At 44.8% G+C, this 20,950-nt stretch overlaps 1 long non-coding RNA gene across 1 annotated transcript; it reads left to right on the top strand.

Annotated features, from left to right (window-relative positions):
- Positions 1-13,082: 13,082 nt before the first annotated feature.
- On the top strand, positions 13,083-17,928 carry LOC112984754 (uncharacterized). Its single transcript, XR_003259577.2, has 3 exons — positions 13,083-13,244; positions 13,352-13,422; positions 17,858-17,928. It is a non-coding gene; the product is annotated as an uncharacterized LOC112984754 (long non-coding RNA).
- Positions 17,929-20,950: the final 3,022 nt, after the last annotated feature.

The raw sequence follows: 20,950 nt of genomic DNA, 5'->3' as shown, positions 1-20,950 counted from the left end.
GGGAAAAAAAATGCACGGCTATTGTGCCACATGCAGATATGAACATTGAAGACTTCCAAGCGGTGGCTCGAAAGCGCGTCCCTGTTTTTCAGTCGCTAGCAGCCGTGAGGTGCTCGTGCTGGGCGCCGCGCTGCCTGCGCGAGCAGAGGGAGCCCCGCCGGGGCGGCCTGCGTGGGGCCCGGGCTGCTCGGCCGGCCCCCGCCTTCCCGCACACGCGCTGCGACCGCGGCCGGTGGCACAGCCTGCCCGCGGCAGCTGTGCAAAGTCACAGACGGGAGTTTTCCAAAGAAAAAAAGTCCTCGTAATCCCAGAGAAATTGCTAACTAATATGATATATAATTTTGCATAATTTAAGCTATTTGAGTATTAATTTTTCTTCCTCAAATGACTGTCAGTCCGAAAACTATCCTAAGGCAACAGACGGTTGCATTCCCTAGTCTGTACGGTGAAATCATGGCTGCTGTTTGTGCTTCACTTCTGTGCCGCGTGTAGTGCTTTCTTGCCCTACAAGAAAGCTGTGCCAGGTATTGCTGTGGATGGAAATTACAGCATCCCGATATGCATAAAAACATATTTTACAAAATTATCAGCTTATTAAACCCTTTTTCCAGAAGTAAATGAGTGATTTATGAAATTTATTTGTGGCATTCCTATCAGAAAGATGTAGTTTAAAAAATGATGCACTGGGACCTCAGGCTGTTATGCCATTAGATACTGATAAAGGCTTGAGGGGTAGTGCTGGGCTGTATGTGGATATGAATGCGAATTAGACTATTCACAATACGTGCAGCCAAGGAAGGTGGCAAAAAATGTTGCCAGAAAAGGAGTATTTTAGTTCAAGTTGGCACATGTAACAGGAAAAGGTATTATTTCTCTTCAGTAAATTTGAGGACTCCAGGAGTGGGAAACTGAAGCAGCCTCGGGGTCTCCACCAATTTCAGACAAAACGCTGTTAGGGATATGGTTATCCACAGCAAACGTAATTCAGCCAACCGGCTGACACCTTCAGGGTGGCACTTTGGGGGCTAAACTGAGCTGAAGCCAAGCTCAGCTTTGAGAGTGCAGCAGCGTGCTGATGGGGCTGAGTGACTTCTAGTTACAGCAAAAGCCAGCCTTGAGATTGAATTCGGCTTTGGTTAACCCTTTAGAAAGAGCGCTTTGGTTTTAAATGGTGAAGAATATTTGGAAATGTGGGGAGCTAACTGCAAGCTCTGTAGCCACTGCTGTGCCTTGGGAACGCTGATTCCTGCACCGCAGTGATTAATTTTGAGAACAGCTGAAAGGAAGCGGGGGAAGTCTTGGAGCTGAGCAGTCAGAGACCCTGACTCGAAGCCCCAGTGACCCCAGAAAAGCAACACTAATCCAAGGATGTCTGTAGTTGTGACAAAAACTCAGCCTGTTGTCATGTGCCTAACTTCTTTGCAATTTCTACAAATGTTATTAAGCCCCACCATCATTCTGAAGCGTGTGCTGCCTTCACTGGCAGTGCTGACCGTATCTCATATGATTTGGATTGTTTTTTGATTGCAAATAGCTCTTTAGTTAATTTGCCCAATTTCCACCAGCATAGGAACAATCGAAACACTAAATTTTTATTGCAATAACCACTATTTTTTGCCTGAGAGATCACTTTTGTTTCCTATTTGTTGCACATTAGCATTTCTGTCCTGATCTCCAAAGTCAGCACTAGGCTTAGTGTGATAATGCTTTGCTCTAAGTCTGTAAAGGAATAATCGCTAGGAAACAGTGTAATAGTGCTTTACTGTATTTCTTAGCGATTACTTCCTGCTGCTGTTTTGAAGGGATAGAACAAATGCAATGTGCATCTCCTGCGAAAGTTTTAAAGCAGACATCTGTATCACATGAGTTTAATCCCATTTTTCGTTACGCAGATCGAAATCCCCAGGAGCTCATCTGGCCCGGTGGCCTGGCTCTAGGTTTGCACTTATATGTGTGCCTGCTCTGTCACACGGCCATCACCGCAGCGTCCCTGCACCTGGGACAGAGTCCCCCAGCGGTAAAGCAGATTTCATTAAGTGAATGGCATTTCTCTGAAATCAGGATAACTTAGTTTATATTGGAGCAAGTTGTTCATGTGGTACCCTGGGCCTTGGTAATTAGTCGAGTGTCTTTCTTTGGCAAGATTAAAAAAACCCCAAACTGGCAAACAATAAAACACAACAGAATAAAATCTGTAAAATTAATGGCTTGTTAAGAGTGAGGATGTAAAAAAAAAATCTGGTTTTCCATACGCTCACTTTGGGAACAATACTCTGGTTAAGATTTTCTGAGAAAATTAAGACTAGAGCTTTTCCCTTGGAAGAGTAACTTAAGCCGGGTGCTATGGTTGGGCACGTTTTAGGCAGATAAAGCCAGGTCCTAGTAACAGCTAGTAGCCATTGCCTGTAGTAGTCAGCACATTGACCCAGCTAGCGAACAGCAGGGCTCGGGTGGCCTTCCCAAGGTAAATGCTCCGAAGGCTTTTCCAGAAGCATGTACGAGGCGTGGTGACCTTTGTGGCATGTCACTGACTCGGGCTAAGAACAAGCTTGTGGTGAGCAAGCAGGAGCGTGCGGGGGTGAAGGCAATACGGCAGCCATAGATTTGCCTTTTGTCTCATGGATAATCAGTCAAATCATTATCTGTGGAAACTCAGGCTGGGTAGAAAATTTTTAAGTGTATTGATTCACGAGACCAGATAGCTGATCTGTTCTAAAAAAAAGTCCGATATTTCCTGCCAGCCAGTGTCCGAGTGGTTCGTAAAGTGACGGACCATTGCGTGACACAGCCTGGTTCTTGATGTGACGAGATGACAGCTTTCCCGTATTTTACCATTACAAAAGCACTCTGCAGCTGAATTTCAGTGGAAGAGTGAGGTTGCTGGAGGTTATCTGCATTTACTTTAGAAATATAGTATCATTTTGAAAGGTGATGCATTAATGTGAAGAACCGCAGTTACGGAGGAAAATGTTGGTATCTCACGTTTGAGGATTCACGGTGTCCTCATTTCATGTTCAAGGCAACACAAAAAGGTATTTTCAGTTTGAGTTGCAAAGATGCATGAACATTAATTCCTTCGGAGTGGTACTCAAAACCCACAGAAATCGGAATCTAGGAAAACAGACCGTGGATAATACGGCTTAGCGACAACAGTAGCCTCCTCGGTAATGCTGATGTATGCCGTGGCACTGCAGGAACGTAGCGCTAAGAGGCGTTAAATATCTCAGTCGAGATATTAGCACCCCTCCCAGGTAGCACCGGGCAGGATCGATACTCTCAATAAAACGCTGAGCAGCAGAGAGAAGTGATTATTTTAGCAGTAAAACTGTAGCACCAGTGTGACCGTTGGAGCGAGGACTCCCTGGGACCCTGTTTCTAAGTGTAAGTCTCCAGGACGTGTCGTAGGCAGAACCCAGCGAGTGCACCGAGCTGCCGAGGGTGAGCTGAGGCTCTGGGACCAAACTCCTTGTAAACACCGGGCAAACGTAGCTGGCATCCGTGAGCCAAGTCTCCTGGCAGAGGAGGGGTCCTACACACGCGAGTCCCGTGGCCTGGTGTTCGGATGCAGCCGCACTTTCGGCAGTGTGTGACGCCGTCGGCAGACTGTCATTCATACAGAGCGCAGTAAACAGTGAAATAGCAAGGCACGGTCTCGTTGGTTCATAAGGCCGGGAGGGACTATTGTCATGCTGTGCAGAGCAAAGATCGTAAGACTTCCCGGAGTTAATATTTTTCAGAAAAACTTCCACTCTTGATGTAAAAATCGCTAGGGTTGCAAATTCACAGCCAGGCAGTTGTCCCCGTCGGCTAGGAGGAGTGTCAACTTCTAACATCAGTCTGCACCAGCTCAGTTTGGGCCTCGTTATGCTGTAGACGGACCAAGGAGCCAAATAAATATTTTGTCCCCAGCTTTAGGAATTTTAACTGGTCATGAAGTAACCCCCTTACCCTTCCCTCTGGCAAATCTATTAGATCTTATTTTTTCTGGGGTTTCTGCTGCACTTCCCTGAGCCCTTTTGAAACCGGCAATGTCTGCCTCCAACATTGACACCAGCACTAGCGCCAGTAATGCAGAAGTTGGCAAGCCTGTGCCAATTACAGAAGTGATGGGATTTTCCAGCTATTTCTCAGTATTTTTCTCTCTCTCCAGCCCCAGCCTGCATTCATCCTCTTGGCCCTGCGGCACACTAGGAGCGCAGGATCCGGTGTTTTTCTATTACGCCCCTCCAGCTGCCTTCAGACCCTGCTTTCTGAGCTCCCATCCTGCCCGTGTATGCGGCCTTTGGTTACAGATTTGAGACTTTACATTTTGCTGTATTAAAATGCATGTAGTTTGCCTGCATCCAATTTACCAAATGAATTGGGTTCCTCTGCAACACTTACCTGTCTTCTTCCATCTTTCTGCCATCAGCATACTTAATCCATGATGATTTTATATTTTATTCCAGGTCATCAGTAAAAATATTAAATGGTTCGTGGTCCAGAGCCAGCCCTCATGGGAATGTGCTAGCAACACCGACTTGCTGATGATGGCTCCTCAGTCGCAGTTTCGTTCTGAAGCCTGTCAGTCTGCCAGTCGCTAATCCATTTTAATCCTTCTGAAAGGGGGATTGAGATTCAGGAATACGGCTCGCTCCGAGAGAGGAGCCTCCTGGGAGTGCAGCAGGCTTCAACTTATGCACATTGACTTCATGCCTTTAATTGATTTGTCTTCATTTTCTCAATGTCCCTATTTGAGGAGATGCCTTGGTGAAATATCCTGCTTGATATTCTTTCTGGGGTTGTTGTGAGAGACGGGATCTGAGACAAGATAAATGTGTGTGGTGGAATGAATATAGTGCTGGAAGCTGAACAGGAGGGGGGTGTTTGGATAAACTTTTGCTTTTATGTTTGTTTCTGTTTAACTAGTGGAGTGCCGGATTAACCCTGAAGGATTAATATTCTGGCACAGCTGCCATTTCATATCTGAGCATGTTCTGAATATCCTGTATATATTTTCCTCGCTACTCATATGTGAAGTAAGGACATACAATTATCTCTACTTTGTAAAGATGTAAAGCTCAAATATTCAATCCCAGATTTTTAGAGCTATTTAGATGTGTAGCTCCTTTTGTACTGTGATAAGAATTAGGTGCTTAAAAAGGAGTAAGGCATCCAAATATAACTTTGTATAGGCAAGCCAAAATTCTTGCCCTTGACTACAGAGGGAAGGCTTTAGAAAAACAAAAAGCCAAACCTGACTGTTCCCATATCCCAAGCTATTATCCCAGTCATTTGATCTGTCATGTACCCCTAAGGTCAGACTATTACAGGTATGAGAAAGTGACTTACAGCAAGAGCCCAAGAGGTTTAAAACTGAGAAAAAGAAAAATGATTTTCAATAAATCCTTCAGTTTGCTTAAAAGTGAATATTGGAACTGCATTCAGTAACAACTTAGAAAAGAGTAAGGAATGAATAACATTTCTGGTCACTTAATGTTGGTTTTATGTGTAATATCAAGTTACAGAAAGCATTATGTATTGGCGTTAGCTTCAGGGAAATTCAGAAGCTGCTCGGTTCTCGGTCCTGGGGTACAAACAGTACGGTGCAGCGCATCTTCGATTTCTAACTTCTTCAGCTGACCTGAAATCCAGTTTTCATCTGAGGTTAAACATAAAACTTTAGTATTTAGGCCATAGACCAACTCTTGATTGATTCTGTAGGACCCAACAGAGGCATTTCAAAAATTATCCTGAAAGACCTCTGGCTTAGTGAAATACTTGGTATGTGGTATTGATGTTGTCCATTGTGCTCATTTGCCCATATAAACTCAAATAATTGTTTCAGCCTGTGCCAAAAGCACTTCCTTCTCAGAAGGGAAAGAAAGGTACGTATATATAGCAGGCAGAGGCGATGCACTGCAGTGTTTTTGAAAGATTAGCAAGCTCCTGAGCATGGTGTTCTAGTGCCCAATATAAACCCAGCCCTACGCTGAGCAGATGCGGCATCTGGAAAAAGAAGGGAGTGAAGATGTTCAAGTCCTGTTGGGAGGTAAGGGGATCTGGGAGGTTCTGGTCTTGTCTGAACTAACTCCCTTATGCTCTCAAAGTACAAGGAAGATGGGGATTTATGAAATGAAAGATGTTTTTAAAACACATTACAAGGTGGCCCTACTCTTTACATGGGCTATTTTCTGAATTCCCATGTTAAAAACAAACACAAAAGTCAACCACCCCCAAGATGACATATGTTGTATAATACAAACATATTAGGGAAATGGCTGTAGGCATGAACTGGGATTAGGATCCCATTGTATTATGCACTGTGTGGGAACAAAGAGTCTTTGCCTGGAAGGGTTTATGTTCTGCACAGACAAGATAGCAAGTGAGAAGGCAAGTGGGGACAAAAGGAGTCATGTTCATCTTTGTCTTTGCCATTTCCCTGATATTATCATGTTATTTAAGGAATAGAAGCTTGAGAAGTAACTGGAGAGTCTCTAGCTCCATTTGACTGATCTTTCACCGACTGATCCTGCTCTTTGCAGCTCTGAGGGTAGCTCCACTTCTACAGGTTAGACAGCAGCTTCTGTCTGAGTCAGAGATGTTTCAAGAAGAGCACTCATCTTCTATGAAAATCTGGAGTTTGGGGCATATGAAAGTGTAAGTCACCCTAGTGCATTCATACACACCATGATTATATAAAGAAAAAGAAAAGCCTTCCCAAATGAAGCTCACTTGAGACGCGTGCTGGCTGGTGCTCAGCTGAATGCTCTTTCTTTCCGTCATCTCCTTATCATTTGCTTTTGGCGCAGACTGCGCTGTGCAAGGCAGTGGCTATCTGCTTCCACATATCTGAAAGCATTGCACATTATGAGCTCTATACAAAGCATAAGATAGGCCTCACCTTAGCCCTTCCTCTCTAATATTCAATATATTGATGCGAGAGCGGACTTTATGCCGCCTGCTATTAAAAGTCAAGCCACTTGCTGAAGCCCATCGTGACCTGGAGAGGTGCCCAGTTTCCAAGTGTCTATCACAAGGGCCTGAGGCATTTCTGGCCCGAGGACAGTGATACAGAGGGGCACATACTGCCCCAACATCACCTGCTTCAGGCCTCTCTGTGCCCCATATGGGCCCCCCTTGACTCCTCTCTTAACCTTGCACAGGCAGTACGGCAAAGCCGGAGCCAGCCCTAAGGAGAACAGAGTGGGTGAATCAGAAAAGATGATGACAGGACACTTTTATTTATAGTTTGACTAAACTGGTGAGAAGGAGCTGTTTGGTTTGTGGAAGGGGAGTGAAATCACACTCCTCCTTTCCAGTCCCTTTGGGCAGAGCATTTATAGCTCGTGTTTGCTCTGCAGAGGTTACCTGACATCTAACCCCATCCCTTAGGAGACAGGCACCTACACTTCTTCCAGGGAAAGCACGCAGCCCAGCCCCACGCCTTGCTTGAAAATGCAGTTGGTACCTCAGCCTCCTGCGTGCATGATTTTTTAATTCTTGCTCTCACCCTGACTGCCAATTGTGTTTTATCGCAGTGATCTCGAAATGGGCTCCTTAATCTTTCGCATTGTTAAGAGGATGATGTTAACTTCACTTCCTACTTTATAGAGAGCAAGAGAAAAATGATTACTATGCTGTAATGTGATCCTTGTTAAATATGGACCAGATTGAACTCCCGTCAGCTAGAATTTCTTCTCTTGAACTGAGTAGGGTTGGGAGACTGAGGCATTCTTAGCTGTTTTGTGACTTTCTGATAGGATTACTAATGTCTAAAACGAGCACCAAGAAAATACTTGGAGTAAAACCCATAGACTATGATTGCTACTCATAAGGTGACCCAGTACAGCGAACAAGCAAAGCTGAACGAGTGGTGAGCTCGACGCAAAGAGAAGCTACATCTGCCGGTGGGTTATGCAGGGCTCCAAAAAAAGTGTTGTGAAGTTTAAATAATTGGATCCACTGCAATACAGATCCATCAGTTGGTGGCTGATGACGCATACAGTTGTAAGTAAAGGTAATGATTTTGTAAGCTGCAGGAAAATGTCCTCACTTACTCATCCCCTCCACCTCCAGCTTAATCTACTGCCACTTGACATTCCTGACGTGGAACTATAGATAAGTCTCTAGATGACTACCAAAGTGATAATAAGGGGATAGACATGAATCTTAAGCAACTAGTAAGAGCAGACAGAATGTTTAGGAAGAAACTTTGTCATTAGTGTCTTCACCCCATATAGCTGGAAGCGTCTGAGAACATCTTGATGCTTTGGGGGATACTATTCTCCTGGGGAGGCAGTCAAATGCTTGCCTTCACTTTCAGTGATTTCTTTTTTTATTTCCTCTTGTACATACTGGAGCACATAAGCACCTCCCTAGTCTCTTTTCAGATTCGTTAACAGAATTAAAACCAGGCAGCCTTGTAAGGCAGAGATGAGATGCATGAATGTGTGAGACTGGGAAAGAGTAAGACCGTTTATGCCAATTGTTAGCACTCCAGGTATGAGACATATTGATTAAATGATACTAATTTTTAGTAGCTCCATGTGTAATGTCTCATGTCACTAATATATCTCATAAAGCTCCTTTGAACAAAACAGTTCTTGGAACAGTTATGTTGTTTTTTGAACAATAATGCAAATGAAAACCTATATATTAAAATACAAACTCACAACAGGTTGTGAGAGGAGCAGGATCAGTCCAGCAAGTTGCCGTGGTGGAATTTATCTGAATCTCTCCATGGGAGTCAGAAGGTGGTTACGTTTCCCTGCAGCAGTCTGGGCAGAAGACCTGCTCCTAAACCTGGCAGTCATGGTGCCAGGAGGCTTGGACTACCTGTGTGAAGCCACACTGCCAGCCACAGGGACTGCGATGGGTGGACATCAGCTATACTTTGGGACTTCATCTTTTATCCCCCGTGTTCTCCAAGGCTGCGAGTCTCTTTCCCATGGGCACAGGGGAACAGAGATGAAGGAGTCCTCTCCAAAGAACAAACCTAGCAGGAAATGTCTCTTCTCCTCATTTATTTAAATAAGCAGTAAAAGCCAGAAGATGCTGTATGTCACCAGAGCACAGTTACTTCTGTTGCACACTGTATTACATAAATTATTAGTATTGCGTACATGAGAGTTTAATTAAAAATATCAGATCTAGAAGAGATTTTATGACTATGAAAACTGGAGGTAACTGTAGCCTACAAGGAAACTTATGTTTACAGGATCTAAACGCTGCTAGAGAGTTGTCAAACACTGTCCTAAATTTGGGGCTCTGCAGGGAATGCTGCCTGCAGGACTGAATCCATATCTGTGTTGAATGCAGTGCTCAGTGATACTGCCCCAAGTGAATTCTCTGGAAAAAGCAGTCTAAAGCAATATTATATGGTGTCTCCTTTAAATCCCATTTCTTTTAATTTTTCAAGTAAATTCAGTAAACAAGCACTGCGGAGCTGCGTTGGTGTGCAGAGCGCCTGCAGCCCTCTTTCCTCCGGTGAGCAAGAAAAACGATCCTAAACAGCCCGTTTTGTTTGAGCGTGTTCCAGATGTGCCATCCTGCTGCACCTGGGGCTCCCGAAAAACTGCACCGAATACAAAAAGCTCCCACAGACCTTGCTTTAATGTATTTCTCCTTTGTCTGTTTTCTTGCAAGGAAATAGTTAAAATCAAGAGAGCTCTTCTGGGAAAATATTCATTTTGTATTCTCTTTGTTTTTTTAACAAAAAGTGAGATAATCTCTCAGTTCTCTCCAGCTTATTGTTTATTACAGGTATAGAACAGCACCTTACAGCACATTCATGTCAAAGTGAGGGACAATTTGCTTTTAGGCTGTTAAAAACCTATCAAGCACAAACTGCCACTGTATTTTTGAACTTAATCTAAATGCGAGGTTCGTACATGATAATGATATGTGATTCATATGCATGTGTGTATCTCTATCTATAAAATTAATTTTCATCCATTTCTAATTTTAGTATTTCAGGCATATAGGAGTAAATATTTATGTTACTGATGTAGATGCTAAAATTACCAAAAGAAACTATGCGTGCTTAGGTTATGGATGTAAATTAAACCTCCTGCTCTAGAGAGGTTTTGCTGATAAGGACTCCAATTTTGCTATTATAGAAGAAATGTGGTTTCTAGCCTAGGTTAGAGCCTAGGATAGTGAGCAAAGCCTCTCTTCCCTTCTTGTCTCCAAGGAGAACCATAAGGTTTGTAATTTGGCCATTTCTGCTGCACTGAATTTTGTGCCAAATATTGAATGCAGAGGTTAAAACTACCGCAGAAACTTCTGTGGGCAGCGTTCCTGCCAGGGGCAAGGAGGCAGAGGGGCTGCAGGCTGCCACGTTTAAACCATCCACTTTTCCGCCCGTAGCAGCCCGATTTTGTCTAAACCTTTGGGAAGTGGATTTCCTGCTTGTGCTTGGTACTCGAGCGTTCGCGTAATAGCGGGAAGCTCTCTTGTCTTGAAGGATAAATGCTCCCACAGCCAGTGAAACATCCTCATTCCCGGGGGGTTTTGCACCCGCTGGTGGTTTGTATGATCCCCTCAGACGACGACATCCTCGAGCGGCAGCAGCAGGTGATAAATGCACAGGTACAGTATACGAGAACTGATATATACTTGTGTTTTCTTGGCCATGCTGTCAGTCCCTTCTAGATCTTATTTTAGCTATAATTAGCTACAAGGGAGACCTCTCTGACTTCTGATTTAGAGCAGTCAGGTGGAGGTGTTCCTCAGCCGTCGTCGGTGTTTGCATCGTACCAGGGACCGAGGGCTTCCTTGCTGGTTCTGCACAAAACACGACCGTCACGGGGTGAGTAAATGGAGGTGGCTGAAGTTTGCTTATGTTACAGCTGAAAGAGCTCTTTCAGAGGTGTTTTTTAAATAGGAAAGCAACAAAAGAAGAAATATTTGCCCAAGGGATAAATGAATAGAGGTTTCTTCAATCACTATTACAACACAAGGAGGAGAGATGCACTGGAACTCTTCTGTGGACTGTCTCATTTGGGGATATGTTCCCTTCCCTTAATTTTTTATTTGGTCAAATGTACTCTTCTATTTTTTAGGTTACATTTTACTTTCATTAGTCTGCAGATTCCTAGCTTTTCTTTTCCTAAATTGGAGGGCTAATTTGAAAAAATGAAGCATCATTGAACTCCATTGGGTCTAGAATTCTGGTCAAGTATGTGCAGCAAGTTATTTTTTTCAGCTTTAACTTTCTAACTTCAGTGGCAGCAACAAGTCTGACAAGCAACTTCTGACAGTTCTTTTCAGATTATGCTTATTCACTTTTATGCAGTTATTTTAAATATAAGTTAATTTAGGAGATAAAGATCTCAGTCTGAGGTCATAATTCATCCTGAGGTGAAGCCACTGTGCCAGTCAGCAGTTCTTTTCCTTCTTATTTGTTATGGGTCAACAACACCTGCGGAGATAACACATGGTAGCATTAGGTACCATATATTTTGCTGGCTAAAGAGTACCTTGGGATTTTGTCTATGTCCAGCAGCAAGACTAAAAATTGCCTGCCATCCACGTTGATTGTGTAACAGCATGATATGGTCCTCGTGGTGATGGTGTTATGGTGGGACACCATAGTGAACCGACTAGTACACCTTGCAATGTGCATGGGGGAAACGTTTAGAAGAACGTAACCCATGGTAGAAAGCAACTTAATAAATAGATGTTGAAATAGAAAGACAAGCTTAGGATTCCTGGAGTTTTGTGATCTTGGCATCATTAACTTTAGACTGTTTCTTTTGGATTCGAGTTCTCATTCTCTGTTAATGTGGAGTGTTTTGGTTTTGATCTGACAAGCTTGATTATTTATAAATGTGTCCAGCTTATTGCCTGAGAACATGTTACTCTGGTGCTGGATTCCTGGTTTATGAGAGCAAGCACCTGTGTGAACCCAAATGGTTAATTTGTAAGAACGAGTGAACACGCACGGTGTTTCCACATACTCCACAGACGTAATGGCCCAGGCTGTAGACGGCAAGCGCTCAGTGACAAGAAATGCCCGCAGCAACGGGATTATACCATTGCCTTTAACAAGTCCAGGATTTCAGTACGTAAAACTTCAGCTTTGTCATTCATGTGTCTGCAGAAAGAAAGATGAATATGCTACTTCAACTGTACATAGTTTTTAAATGGAAAGTTTGTCATTTTGCCTGGATAGCCTGGAATGTGCCCAATTCGTGATACTTTTAAGACATGTTCACTCAACTGTGAACACAGTCTCCAAAGATATGACACAGTTGTATTGCTTTTTTGCTGAGTACTGGATATTAAAGACTAAAACAAAGCAGACAACCAAAAAATGATGTGTTCTACTATCCAGATAGCTGACTTGACTGTGCTTAGAAAACTCTCTTGCAATTGCTATATATCATAGAGTAAAGCCTATCTGTAATCTAATTAGCACTGATATCAATCATTTGCATTATAGACCACAAATTGTACCTGGGACTGTTTCTCTCTCTTTCTGTTTTTCATGTTTTTCTCTCACATTTCAATAGTTAATACAGCTGGTCAGACTATCAGATGCCAGTAAGTTCTGTGATTTTCTTTTGTCAGTTAGGCAGTCATGACCGTTAAAAGACAGTGAATGACATATTCTGGATTACAATTTTTACCAGAAAAGCTTCTGTACAACTTCAAGAACACTGCAAATTTTTACAGATATTTCCATGAAGCTCTACGGTCTGCAGAAATCCTTGTAAGCAGGAGTGGTAGTGCCCTCCGAGCTGTAGCTACCTGAACTCAGTGCTTTTTAAATTCAACAGACTATTTTTACATTTGCCTGTGTACTTTGCTATTAAGCCGGCTCCAGCTGGCATTGACCTCGACAGCAGAGTGTGGTTGGCCTGAGCCCTAGTGTAGGTAATAAAATGGCAAATCATGCCCAGTTTCCCATAGTCAGTCCTCCTTTTCTCTGTCTGGGGCCAAGTGACTGGGATCCTCCGGTCTGCGGGCCTGGTGCAGTTTTACGCAGCTATGCACTCGACAGCTGTGTCATCTGCTGTTCTCACCGACTGTGTAACACTCCACTGAGTAACTTGTGCATTGGCACTGCTTTTCTTCATTCCTGGTGTTGTCTGAAATTCAACTTTTCCTTCTTCCTGCCAGTTCTGTCCTTTTCACAACAGCTTTTTTTCTTAACCATTTCAGAGTCTTGAGAAATGCCCAGCATGAGTTGGTCATTCCTGCTGGCTAACCTGTTAACAAGATCTCCTGCGTTTTGGGGAAAAAACTTCAGCAGACAAGTTGAGTTTTCATTTTATTATTTGGTTTTATTAACTTGTTTTTATGTATTATCTCATTCTGTTCACTGCTTCCTCTCTCATGTGCTGTCATCTTCTCAATTTTTCAGTCTGGAAATTACCTGAAGTTCTGTGGGTCTCTGACACGTGATTGCAATCAAGAAGACTAAATTGGAAAAAGGTGGGTCTTCTAATACTATTTTATTTAAAACTCAAGAACATCCTCCTGGAGGCTACAGTCAAGTTTTTCTAAAGACCTCTTTTGTTTTAACGCTTCATTCATGACTGAGGGTGTTATAGGTTGTGATGACTTGCAGATCCGCTCGTTACATTGCTCTGGTAGTAGCAGGTTCCCATTTGACTTCTGGGGTGGTAGGCACCAGTTTAGTCAGCTGTGATCAGAGGGCAAAAGAAACTCCCTGACCATGCAGAAGGGGTCTTGTTGTGCTGCTAATGAATGAATAATTTGAGTTGTCTCCAGACAAGCAGGTTGTATCTCCTGGGTATGTGTCTCCACTCCGCACTCTAGCTGGGACTGAGGAACTGGGTGTTCTTTGGGGTTTATGACCGTAAAGCGCCTGTTGTTTCTAAAAGAGCTTTAATCCAACGTGAGAGCTTGCAAGGGCTGATGCACGCTGGTGTGCCTGAAGTGCTCTAGATAAAGCTCTGTATTTCATGCAGAGTCATGGGGCTGCGGGGTGCCTGGCGGGGCGGTTCGGTGCTGGCTGAAGTGGGGTGCTTCATTTACTCATGCCCAGGGAATAGTTCCTAACTTCTGTTGCTGTGTCTGTCTGTTTATGTGAGAATGGAGCCATTGGTGGGCTGTAGCCAAAGCACAGTGATTCTCAATAAGCTAAAGTACGCTATTATAGTGATAGGACTTGGAGAATTGAATATTTTTTGTAAACTGCACAGCTGGCAGACTTGTGTCAGAAAGATTGTTGGTCTTTTTTTTTCTTTTTTTTTATTAGAGGTACAATATTTCTTTGTTAAACCAGAGTCAAGAGTGTCTCAGTTAATAGCCCTTGTTAATATAATTTAATACACGGGTAATTCTAACAACAATGCACATCAGTAATAGAGCAAGCTTTTGCTTCATGCTAAATATTCAAGCTATAGTTTTTCTGTTCACACTATTATATGGTAAGTTCTAACAGATAGTTATTATAGAAAACTACCTGCATAAAATTGCCTGTATAAAGTGTAACTGTATTTTATACAGAGCAATAAACAGAGAGAAAGTAGATCCACTTGACTTGTTCTAGCCACTAGCAAATGTATAGCTTGCACTTTCAGAAGTTGCTGATGTACCTCTTCACAGCTTGTGTCAGGAATATATTTGCTTCATTGCTGTACTCATTAAAAATAAGCACCTGAGGTTTCGCAGAGAATCACGGAACAGGGACTGAGTGGATACGAAAAAATAAAAGGTACTAATTATGGGAGGTAAGTCAACAGGGTTTGGAGGGCTGCCAGATCACACAATGTGTTTTGGATGACTGTAACTCCAGGGGCTAGTTTGTGGTGGGAAAATAAAATTAGCATAAGTATCCTAATAATTACTTTCCTTGTCTGTGAAATCAGATTGATAAGTCCTGTGGGGGCAAATAACTCCTTTAACGAGTCTTTGCAAAGGTGATGACTGCTGCGCTTGTTCGTGCTGATACAAATGTGAACTTTCAGGAGTATATTGTTGTCTGTCTTGGCTACTTTTTTGTTGTCAAGAGAAAAAACAGGACATAAAATGTGCATTTATTTTCAGTCTAAGCAAAATAAGTTCATTCAGGAATACATTTGACGCCTTTGCTTCGAATCGCTCTTAGTGAAAAATGTCCTGCATGGTTAAGATGTATAGGGTCAAACTCAGCTGGAGGCTGAAGCCAAGCTCTTGTCGACTTTAAAATTTTTTTCACTAATGTATAACGGGGATGAACTTTGCCCTTCTTCTTGGGAGTAATTTAAAAATTATCACCCGAGCCTTCAGTTTATCTGTGTACATGTCAGCACTGTGTACACATGGCAAAACCCAGCCATCTCCCTACTACTGATACCATTATGAACCTACATAAACACTCCCTATGGCACAGGACTCTCTATCCTGTTGCATTAGTATAGTGTGTCCCATAACTTTCCCATCTTAAACTCACGACATCTGCTCACGGTATCTTAGTCTTGAGGCTGGAGAGGCAGCTTTGAGGAACAAGCACCCTGGTGACGTGGGTTTTGAAATGCAGAAACCCGGCTCAACCCTGAGGGTTATTAAAAGGCGTCATTGAGCCAGGTCACTCCGATTTCTCCCATTTCTGATAGCCCACGAGGAGGGAAGGGGTCGTGCTCCCCGAGGAACAAACCCTCTTCCCCTCTGGCCCGTGAAGCCTGGTACCGGCTGATAATGCCACACGGTGGGAGACGTGTTTTGGTGCAAAGCTGCCGGTGTTTCAAAGCAGCAGCTCTCTGATTTTCACAGCAGATCTGCTTTCCAAGAGCCCTAGGTCTTAAGTGGAGAGGAAAATCCCACTGCTTACTCTCATTTTTGTTCCTCCATACAATCCCTCTGCTTAATGCCTTTCACCCCACAGCATCTTTTCTTTAAAAGCAGGTCCTGATTTGGGGGACTGTCAAATCTTAACTGTAAGGAAAAAGAAATCTTATTTGTTAGAGCAAGTCTCTCTTTCTCTCTCTCAGCGTGGATAGTACCCTGATATCTGAATATCTCCGATTTTGGGGATGTTCATATTAAGGGCCCCGACCTGAATTCAGCTTTGAATTTAGCTCCGTTTCAAGTCCTGTGGGACTGCAAATAGTTTTTTTTTTTTTACTTCTAAGTTTTCATCTTCCCAGGGGATGAGTGTGGGAGAACCTGAAATTCGGACATTTCTGCTTCAGGCTCGCTCTGCTGGCTCTCCCCAGGCCTTGTTTTCCATGGAGGCTTTCTATCTGTTTTCTGGATACTACACTTCTCAGCTCTGTGGTTTAGCTCCTCTGCAGATAACTGCCATCAGTTCCCAGCAGATATATCCCACTTGTTGCAAGCCTTTAGCGCTTTTTCTTCTCCCTTGTTGAGACGTCATCTCACTCCCTGCAACCTGCTGGCAGACACTTTTCCTTGGATTATTCTGACTTCTCTGTCCTGCTGGAAGCCTGAAAATCTGATCCCCCCCCTTAAAAAGATCCACTTATTTGCTGTCTGTCTCTCCTTTCCCAGTCCCTCCTATTGTTCTTTATTATTTCCCTTTCCGCTCTCTGTGTACATGCATTCCCATCCTGTGCCTCTTAAAATAATCCCTACCAGCCCCTCCTCGTGCCCCCTTCATGGAAGCTTTGCTGCCCCGTGCCGGAGGCAGGTCGGTGGGCAGCAGCGGCTGCGGGTTGGTGGGCCCCGCGCTGGCAGGGTGGCTGACCCCAGCGGGGGGGCGAGCCCCTTCCCGAAACCCAGGAGCAGAAGGCACAGCCCGGCTTCCGGGTGCAGAGAGGACAGGAGGGGAGAGGCTGTGGGAAGACCATCCAACCCCTGACGGCAGGCGAGGGTGGTGGAAGCGTTCAGTTAATACCAGAAGAGGTGCCGGGACTACGCGGCAGAGCAAAGCAGAGGGAGAGGACAGCAGAGCCTAGGTGGGCAGCGCAAGGAGAGGGGAAGCTGCGAGAAACGCGGGCTGCTTCGCAGCACACTCCTGCGCGTTTGTAGCAGTGCCCAGGGCTGTCAGACCCGGTGGTGCCGTGCAGCGTGCATGTCTGTAATGTCGGGATTTGCATGTTTTTACCATTTATTTGGTTTTCTCATTCTTAGAAGCAGCAAAACCAATTTAAATGGAGAAATAGAATCATTATTATTTGCTTCTATTATAATTTTAAGAAATTAAGCTAGGAAGGAAAGCGTGACATATGCCAGGTTACCACAGGCACCACATCCCAAACCAAACACCAATTTGTAAGGCCGCATCTGCTTAACTGCAACCGCGCTGATTAGCTCTGAGCAATGCTTGCGGAGATAGCTTGCGTGTGAGCGTACGCAGCAGCGTTTTATCTTGTACTGAAGGCATAAATGGTTGTTCTCAGCACGCTTGTTTTTCTAGGCTACTGGCAAAACCGCATGTATATTGGTGCCGCTTGGCCTGTCGCGCTGTATTTACTGTTCATTTCTCTTACAAAGGGAACAAAAATGTTCACTCTTTTTATTAGCTTCACATTTTCAGACTCCGTTCTGATGGGATATACATGGTTGCATATTGCTGCACCATATCACTGCGCGTATATTTAACGGTAGCACAAGAAAGTAGTTACTGAACTATGGCCACATCCTGAATCCAAAACCTCTCTAATGTTTGGCTCTATCTCTTGGGAAAAAGCGCAGGGTTACTAGAGAGGGGAAATAGAGCATTGCTTTACGGGACATGAGTCTCTTCCGTGACCCTGCAGAAAGCACTAAGCCGATACCTTGCAGGACTATGATGGCAACTCCAGGATCTAGTCCCTGAGCAGTACCTCAGCCCAAGGCCATTATTTTTGTGTGATTGTTTGTGGGTTTGCCCATTTTCCAGTCTCCTACACTGAATTTCAGCTGCCATTTTAACACACAGCCAGCGAGACTCAGAAGGTCCTTCTGCGTTTCTTCCCAGGTGACCTTGCCTTTACTAGCCTGCCTAGCCTGAACCTCCCCGTACAGATTGCCACTCCGCATCCCCTCTTCCCGATGGTTCGTGAGTACACCGAGCAACCCGGCGCCCCAGCACAGATCCCTGTGGCATTCCCTGATCCCTCCTCTCCACTGTGAAAAGCAGCCCTCTCCTTCCTATCTTTTAATCACTTCTTTATTTGGGCACGGTCCTTTCCTGTTACACCACAGCTGCTTTAGTGCCTTTGGGAAGAGATTTTGTTGAAAGCCCTTTGAAAATCCAGATAGCTAGTATCAACTGGATTTTCCTTATCTTCTTGTCTTTTGACTTCTTTAAACATCTGCAGGGGATTTGTGAGATGTAACTTTCTTCCAGTCATAAAAGTTGTGTTGACTCTTCCCCCATCTATTAAATGTATTAATGTATTCCTTGATTTTATTGGCTAATAAATGTTCTGCTATTGTGGCTGTACAGATGTCAGACTTACCAACCAATAGATCCTGAGGTCTCGTCTGAAAGAAACACTTTTAAAAGGCTGGTGTTGCATTTTCTATATTTCAGGCTTTGGGTAATCAGGAAGATTTTAAGTGAGTATTTATGCACCAGGGTTAAAAATTAATTTGGTTATTCCATCTTGAATTTCTTTTGAACTCTTGCTGAATATCACCTAGTCTCAGCAACTTGTTATTGCCCTTTGCCTGTGTGTTCCCTAATATCATCTACCAACACTTGGAGTAGGGACAGATGAGTCGCCTCGAAGAGGGATTCTGGCTTTCCTCCCTGTTTGCTTCCATGGTAAGCAAAGAATTAATTTAGCCTTTCTGTGACGACCTTATCATCTCTGAGTACTTCTTTCATATCCTGATCGATGACCCCCCTGGTTCCCTGGCAGACTGCCTGCTCGTGGGGTGTCTGCAGAAGAATTTACTGTTCATTTTGATGCTTTTTGCAAATTTTTCTTCCACTCTTTGGCCACACATTTAATCTGCCAGATTTTCTACTTTCCTCCTTTGGGCACAACTTCAGATTTTCGAAGGATACGTAGTTGCTTCTAATAACCTTCTCCCTCTGCTGTTCAGTCATGCCAGCTTCCTTCTGACCTTCCTCAAGCCCTTGTTGATAAGCAGGTTCTGTGCCTCCAGGCTGGTGCCCACGAGCAGTCTCTGTACTGCCTGCAAGGATTTAACTCTCTTGGCTCTTTCCCATGGGTTGGTTTTTAACAGGCCTTTTATCCGGTTCCTCTTTCTGAGCTGAGTACAACGGCAGTGAACTGTCTGGCTTCTGCTGCGCTTGCAAGGATGTTGTGGTCTCTAACAGGGGCTCGGGGGTAATATTCGAGCTAGATTTTGTGCCCTTGGTTGCTTCTCCTCTTGTGGGCTCCTTAAACAGCTGCTCCACGGAGCAGTTCTTCATTGAGTCCAAAAAAGTAGTCTCTTGGTCCGCGCCTGATGCGAGCCACGTGGGGGGCTGAAGTCACCATAACTGCCGTAGTGGAAGGGTGGGCAGAGGACTTCAAGTTACATTTTCACAGAGTGGTTGGGGGTCTTGTTAACGGCTCCCTGACGAGGCAAGAGGAAAGGTCCCACTTTTCCCCTCTCCTCCTGCTCTCTCAGTGCTTAACTTCAGCCGGCTCTGATGTTTGGCTGGCCACGGAGCAAGCCGGTTCAACACACTGGGATGGCGGAGAACTAGTCTGCCAAGAAAGCGGGTTTTTTGCACATCCCGCTGGCGGCTGTCAGACAAGCACCAGGGCCGGCGCGCGGGCAGGGGGCAACGTGGAGGCGGGAGGCAGCGCAAACCCCGCTCCGCTGGGCAGCGGCGCCCCATCGATTCGGAGGCAACCGGGGCCAGTAACAGTGCTCATAGCCTAAAGATTATTTCACTGTCATTTCAAAGGGTCTAGTTTTTCTTTCAGGAACCTGATTGCTGAGTCTGAGAGAGACTTTCAGCAATAACACACATGCATGCGTTCGCTGATTAAAACAGAAACCTGCGGCTGGCAGCTACTATCCTCCTTTCGAAGAGCTACTGAATAAGCAGCACTGCCAGCTCAAGGCTTCTGAGAAATTCTGGCAAGGCCAAGTTCAAGAAAACTCAGGAGTGAGGAGCTGGGGCTTGGCTAGAGCCAGGCGGCCGCTGCAGCCCAGGAGGGAAGCGGGAGGAGAGGGAAGGCAGAGGTGGGACGAGGCCCGTGCCCGGGGGCGGGGAAGGGAAGGACCCAGGGCCCCGGCTGCTGCGGCTGGAGGGCTGCCAAGCCCAGGCTGCTGCTGGGCAGCGGCTCCCTCCTCTGCAGCCAGCCAGGTTTTGCAGCCTTAGGCTAAGTCGGCGGCAAGGCGGTGGATAATGTCACTTCAGCAGTCTTGTGCCCTTGGCATGCCTGGAGCCGGCCCTAATAACGGGGATTAGAGCAGAGCCGGGGCCCTAGGGGAGCTCAGGGAAATCCCGCAGATCCGCACGTCCCGCACAAGGGTGACAAGCGTCCGCTGGCGTCGCACAGCAGCTGTGGGTGCCGAAGGCTAAACAAGGGGTCCGGTGCGGAGAAACTGGGCTTCAGTGTCTTCAGTATCTGTGTCCAGTTTCGACATCTACCCCTAATGCTAGACTTTAAGCATTTGATTGGGGGAGCTATAATTCCTGCTGACTTCAGTTAGACTTATGGGTATTTGGCATTATTGGAAACTAGGGCCTAATTCCTAAGTATTTTCACAGTATTTTCAGAGATGCTGCTCTTTTGTATTAGTGCTGTCAAGTATTACTTTTAAAATGTGTTCTAGTGTAGAGACACAAATAGCAGTCCTTTAAATCCACACTTTTTCTAGGGCCTCGCTGGTAACGTGTAAGCTCCGGTTAAGAGTGGTACGTCCCGCAACATGTTACGGCTGTGTCACCACCAGCGGGTAGCTACTCCCCTCCCCTTTATGCTGCTAGAAGAGTCTTAAAAGACTTTTTTTTCAGTCTATTTGGGTTTGGTGCATGTTGCAATTTCATCTCTCCAATCTGCTGCTACAGATTTTTTTTTAATTCCATGTAAAGAAAATAAGGAGAGGGTAACGTAAGCGGAGCGAGTGTGAATAGCCGCAGCGCTTCGTGTGGGCC

Source organism: Dromaius novaehollandiae, chromosome 12 (genome assembly GCF_036370855.1).
Source record: "Dromaius novaehollandiae isolate bDroNov1 chromosome 12, bDroNov1.hap1, whole genome shotgun sequence".
Classification (NCBI taxonomy): domain Eukaryota; kingdom Metazoa; phylum Chordata; class Aves; order Casuariiformes; family Dromaiidae; genus Dromaius; species Dromaius novaehollandiae.
The sequence above is the reverse complement of the archived record's forward strand: the minus strand, read 5'-3'. Positions and strand labels throughout refer to the sequence as shown.